We start from the raw sequence: 6000 nt of genomic DNA on the forward strand, positions 1-6000 counted from the left end.
TTAGACCAGAAGAAAAAAAGAACCATAGATACAGATCTAAAAATGACCTAGTTTTTATATTTAAAGCCAATATTGCACAGTAGAAACTTTTCGCTTTCATTGTTTTGTTTAAATATCCCGGTTACTTTTGATTTATAGAATGCAAATGAGGAATCACAGTAATTTATTAGTTGGCAATTTTCTTCCTTTGGGTAAATATTTATGTTTGTTATATGTTTGTTATGCCTTGTTATATTTATTTAAAACTAAAAAAAAATTATCTAAGGTATGAATGAAACAGCCTTTATATACATAGTATACACATTTTGGGAAACTCCTTTCTTTTTTTTTCTTTGAGATGGAGTCTTGCTCTGTCTCCCAGGTTGCAGTCCAGAGGCACGATCTCTGCTCACTGCACCCTCTACCTCCCAGGTTAAAGCTATTCTCTGCCTCAGCCTCCCAAGTAGCTGGGACTATAGGCACCCACCACCACACCCGGCTAATTTTTGTATTTTTAGTAGAGATGAGGTTTCACTATGTTGGCCAGGCTGGTCTTGAACTCCTGACCTCGTGATCCACATGCCTCGGCCTCCCAAAGTGCTGGGATTACAGGTGTGAGCCAGTGCACTAGGCCTTGGGAAACTCCTTTCTAGGCAGACAATATCAGCAATTAAGCTTATTATCTATTCTGAAAGTATTACTTTAAAAAATATAAGTTCACCATATAGGAAATATTATATTAAATGTAAATGTTGAAAGCTATCATAACAGAAACACTAAATGCAAAAAACTGCCTTTGGTATTTTGAAAGATAATAAAAAGAATAACATGCTTTCCAAGAGATTGTATTATTTTATAAATGTCACAAAATATATGTAAACAAAAAAAAACATGCATGTGGGAAAATACCAATAAGTTAACAAAGGAAGAAGAAAACTTGAAAATATTGAAAGACATATTTTAAGATGATATGAATTTAAATATTTATTATGATTATAAACATAAAGTGATAAAATTCAATAGTAAAATATTAAAAGTTAGATTGAGCTAAAAAGTCTTTTTTCTGTCTGTGTGGGCTCTTGTAGGCCTAAATTAAAATTCCTATCTACATCAGAGTTTTAAATATCTTTAAGAACTAAGTTTTCCTGTACCCACCATGTACGCAGTACTTGTCCTGGGTGTCTCCAATTCTAAACTCTAGGCTCACATTTTGCCAAGGTGAAAGAAGGGCCCACAATTATCTCTTGGCCAAAATTACCATATATATTCATTGTAATTCCAATTTTACCTGCAAGAATATAAATTTGAGGTATGGATATTTCATAATGCATAAGTAAAATTGCTAAATTCTATTTGGGACATTTAAAAAAGCATATCAGCAATTAAAACTGTATAAATGGAATCAATTTATCTACATTCAAAGTGTGTATGTTCCCTTCCAATAGACAACCAAGCAAACAGACATCTGATTAATTATTCCTGGTGGATGTTAAGGTAATTATTTATTATTTTCAAAACTCAAATAAAGAAAAAAGCAAGAATTTTCATTGCCTTCTTTAACAAAATATGTGAAAGTAGGGCAGGCATTTAGCGAGGAAACAGGACATGATTACTTGCAGGTGGCTCAAAGCAATACAAATAGGACCAAACACATTATCACAAAGACATGTCCCTACTAGCAAAGAACTGTTGCAACAGGTTATAACAATGAAGACAGATTATAGATATCTTGTTTAGGCACAAATAAGAATATCCTAACAAAGAAAAAACTGCTAGTAGATAAATCCACAAGTGGTTAAATCCAAGATGGCTGAAAACTTGACTAGCTGCTGACCCTTGACTGCATTATGCTCCCATTACCATAATATTTCCATGGGGAAACCTCCTACTCCCATCATACACCTGGTGCCATAACAGTTTCAGATTAAACATATTTAGTAAGAAAAAAAGGATGGCACTGATTCTGGGAATTGCCCAATCAATTCCCAGAAAAGCCCTCCCTTTATTATAGAAAATTATCTGCCTTCATTATGCTAAAAGAAGGAATTAGTGTGTCCGGAATTGGTGGGTTCTTGGTCTCACTGACTTCAATAAAAAAAAAAAAAGAGATACCATTTAACATTTGAAAGGTGGTTGCATGCAAACATTTAAAACTTTTGAGAGAACATGGTGCACCAGGGAGACTACTATTATGACTATCAGGAGGACAATATCAAGAGTTTGAATTATGCTCCTTGGCCAGGGTCCCCATAAAACAAATCACCTAAAATTAAATAGATCAAGGAACGAGCTGGATAAAGAGTCTGCTCGCTTTAACTAAGTAGACTGTTAATCCCCTACAAATGAATCTCTATCATACCTAATGTGATGTATTTTTCCATGGAAAACTAGTGCCAGCAGCTGCACAGATACTTCTCTGTTTAGCTAGTAAGTAATCTAGAGCAATTCTATTATTTAGAATAACTTTCACAAGACAATTTAAAGTCTGTTGTGCACCCATAGCCTTTATAGTAAAATCTGCTACAGAGCCTATTACGAGGCTAAATTTTTAATCATTGTCTCCTTTACTCCAAACTATGAGAAAGAAAAGACCTAAAAAACGGTTCCCTTTTAGAAGAGTAAAGACCTCCTGGAAACGTTCTCTTTAACCCATGTCTCTTTAACAGACAAATGTCTATTTCTTACTGATTATGAGACAGTGTATGTACCAATAAAATATATCACCTCCATTAGGCCTTCATCTTCCATCTATTAAGTCATAGAGTTATCCATGTATAAGGCTGGCTGCAAGAATCTTTACAAATAAAACTATACCTTATAAGTCTGCACAACAGAGCTCCTTTCATTCCTATTGTTCATAGAGGCATAAGCAAGGGTAAAAATGGAAAGATAAGAGTATTATGATAGTGGAGAAATCTTGATCTCCATCTTGAGAAAAAACTGTTCACATTAAGGATGCCTTGTTCTGTGGAAAAACTTTCCTGGTTAGCTTTACCTTAAGGTTTCCAATGGGTGTACTGTTCCAAGAGTGTGGAGAGACACTTCTGAGTTGTTAGATTATGAACCCAAGGTTCAAGGTCCTGAAGTTTTTCTGCAGTATGGATGGCAAGGGTAGTCTTTCTCTGATGTTCTCAGAAGATTGAATCTTCAGGTTCTCAATTGTGAAGAGGGTTGATTGTCTTCAGTCAGTAAAACATGAAAAGCTTTCTTTACCTGGTGAAAATACACTGTGTTATAATGAGCTACTGTTAAAACATCAGCCCTCTTGCATGAAAAAGCTTTTATACAACCAGAAGATATGCACTGAAAATGACTGAATGAAATCCTTCTATAAATATTTAAATGGTCCATCAGGTAGTGGAATGTACCTGAAGTTTTAATTATCTTCTCAGGAATATGGGTTTGACAAACCAAACATTAGTCATAAAGTACTTTAGCAATTTAGAAGTCACCATTCATATATATATATAAAGCTTTTCCTATGTGTGTGTGTGTGTGTGTGTGTGTGTGTGTGTGTGTATAGCTCAAAGCTTTTAATAACAAAAGCTTTAAGGACTCAGAAAAGACAAGGCAGTCATCCTGGTTCTCATGAGTTCATGCTTAACATTGGACTTATGTCCTCTTGAATACCAGTTGTTTCTCCAATTAAGGTATGTAACACTGATGACTGACATGTTATCATAGGTAATTTGACTTAGACCACGGAGTTCATTCAAATTGTATATCTAAACAATTTCAGTATTGGTTGATTTACCATGAAAATCTGGGAAAGTATTTTCTTGTTATTCAGTTAATTTTTTTTTTCTGCTTGGGTTAGCAGTTTTATCAACCAGTCAGACTTTTCATTACAGTTTCAAGAATTCTTACCCAGTCCAAATGATATGATGCTAAAGTTATCAAATACCTGTATTCAAGGGTGCTTTTCAGGGTTCTTTTTATCCTTTCATGAACCTCCTTAAAGACATTGTATTTTTTTTTTTTTTGAGATGGAGTCTTGCTTTGTCACCAGGATGGAGCGCAGTGGCATGATCTCGGCTCACTGCAACCTCCACCTCCTGGGTTCAAATGATTCTCCTGCCTCAGCCTCCCAAGTAGCTGGGACTACAGGCACATGCCACCACATCCAGCTAAGTTTTGTATTTTTAGTAAAGATGTGGTTTCACCATGTTGACCAAGATGGTCTGAATCTCTTGACCTCCTGATCCGCTTGCCTCAGCCTCCCAAAATGCTGGGATTACAGGCGTGAGCCACCACACCTGGCCTATTTTAGGATTTAACATGCTTATGAAGGTTTCAGAAACATCAGAATTAAGCAATTAACTGTGGGATTGACTTTCAATAGTCAAAGACACAATTGACAAGAAAATTTGGTTATTTTTGTGGTCTACAATAACTTAATCACGTAATTATGATTGATAGCCTATACTCAGACATATTAGCATTTTAAAAATCTCATAGAATTTTGGATCATATTTTAATAACATTCATTAAAATATAACCTGAAGATTAAACATTATTTATTATTTGACAACGCTTCCCATTTAACTTAACATATCAAATCATCCTGTTTATCTCTCTTTTGGATGATTCAGGGGCCCTCTGCAGCATCACAAATTTAGAGGTCAAAAATAATTAGTTTTGAAGCTGAAATTTGATTTTGAAAAGACTGTGTCAATTATGTCAAAGGTTTAAAACACTTGAACAAAAAAGGATCACAGATCCCTGTAAAACAATAGTCATTCATTTAACAAGAGTGATAATGAAAAGATTTTTAAAAACAAAAACCTATAATGGACATAGAGTTTTCCAAATAATCAAAAGCCATAAGACAGCATGATGATACAGAATCTCTCTCTTCTTCTTTCCTCTCTTTTGCAGTTTGCTCAAAAGATGAATAAAAATATTTTGATGTGTCTTATTAATACTACATAAAATTTTTGTGCAAAATAGAAAGCTGAATTTTGCTTTGTATTAGTGTATTATGAATATTAAAACTAATCTTAATAAAACCTCATAACTTTATTGAATTTGTCATTTTTAACCACACTAAAATTCTATAAACCTTTCACTTTACATTTTTCCTCAACTTCCTATATTCATCTTATTTTATCTGTTTTTTACTCCAGTGTGAAATCTTTAAGTAAATTTAAACCAGAAAAACATATTTTATGCCTTCATTACTTTCCTAATCAAATATATATTTTGCTTTTGTTTGTATACTCTGTATACAGAATTGTTTTTCTTATATCTAATAGTTTTAAACTCTTAGTAACTCTAATTTCTATTGAGAACACTAGAAAGTAATTTTTAACTGTTTTATATTTATGTTTCTAGATGAAAACCATTTTATAATTGTTTTAGAAAAATAATTCTTCAAATTATTGTTTATTAGCAGATCTAAATATATTTAGCTTTTCTTTTCCATATGAATATAAATTTCAAGGAATATAGAGATGAACTAATATTTAATAATTAATATTTCAGTATCTTAACTTACAGATGACTCAGATTTAAGTGATTATCTATTACTTAATTTAATATAACATGACCGTAAGATTTTATTTATTTATTTATTTTTATTTTTATTTTTTGAGATGGAGCCTTGCTCTGTTGCCCAGGCTGGAGTGCAGTGGCATGATCTCGGCTCACTGCAACCTCCGCCTCCTGAGTTCAAGCACTTCTGCCTCAGCCTCCCAAGTAGCTAGGATTACAAGTGTGTGCCACAATGCCCAGCTAATTTTTGTATTTTTAGTAGAGATGGGATTTCACCATGTTGGCCGGCTGGTCTCAGACTCCTGTCCTCAGATAATCCGCCAAACTTGGCCTCCCAAAGTGCTGGGATTACAGGTGTGAGCCACTGCACCCAGACTATGACTTTAAAATCTTAAATTACAGAAAATGATTTTGAAGCCATGACACTGGTAGCTTCCTTAATGTTTCCTCCCAGTAATTCTAGGTCCCAGATAGCCACATGTCACCCAGGATGACTTGAATGTAAAGGTCTAAGTCCATTAGGACAGA

The 6000-nt window shown here is 34.0% G+C and overlaps 1 long non-coding RNA gene across 1 annotated transcript in view; it reads right to left on the reverse strand.

The window, feature by feature from the left end:
- Window positions 1-3187, reverse strand: part of LOC134809531 (uncharacterized) — a 45657-nt gene extending 42470 nt beyond the window's left edge. The window contains exon 1 of the long non-coding RNA XR_010155463.1: window positions 2975-3187. This is a non-coding gene — a long non-coding RNA (uncharacterized LOC134809531). The remainder of the gene's footprint in view (window positions 1-2974) is intronic.
- Between the last annotated feature and the right edge of the window lie 2813 nt (window positions 3188-6000).

The sequence above is a fragment of the Pan troglodytes genome, chromosome 2 (assembly GCF_028858775.2).
Source record: "Pan troglodytes isolate AG18354 chromosome 2, NHGRI_mPanTro3-v2.0_pri, whole genome shotgun sequence".
NCBI lineage: Eukaryota > Metazoa > Chordata > Mammalia > Primates > Hominidae > Pan > Pan troglodytes.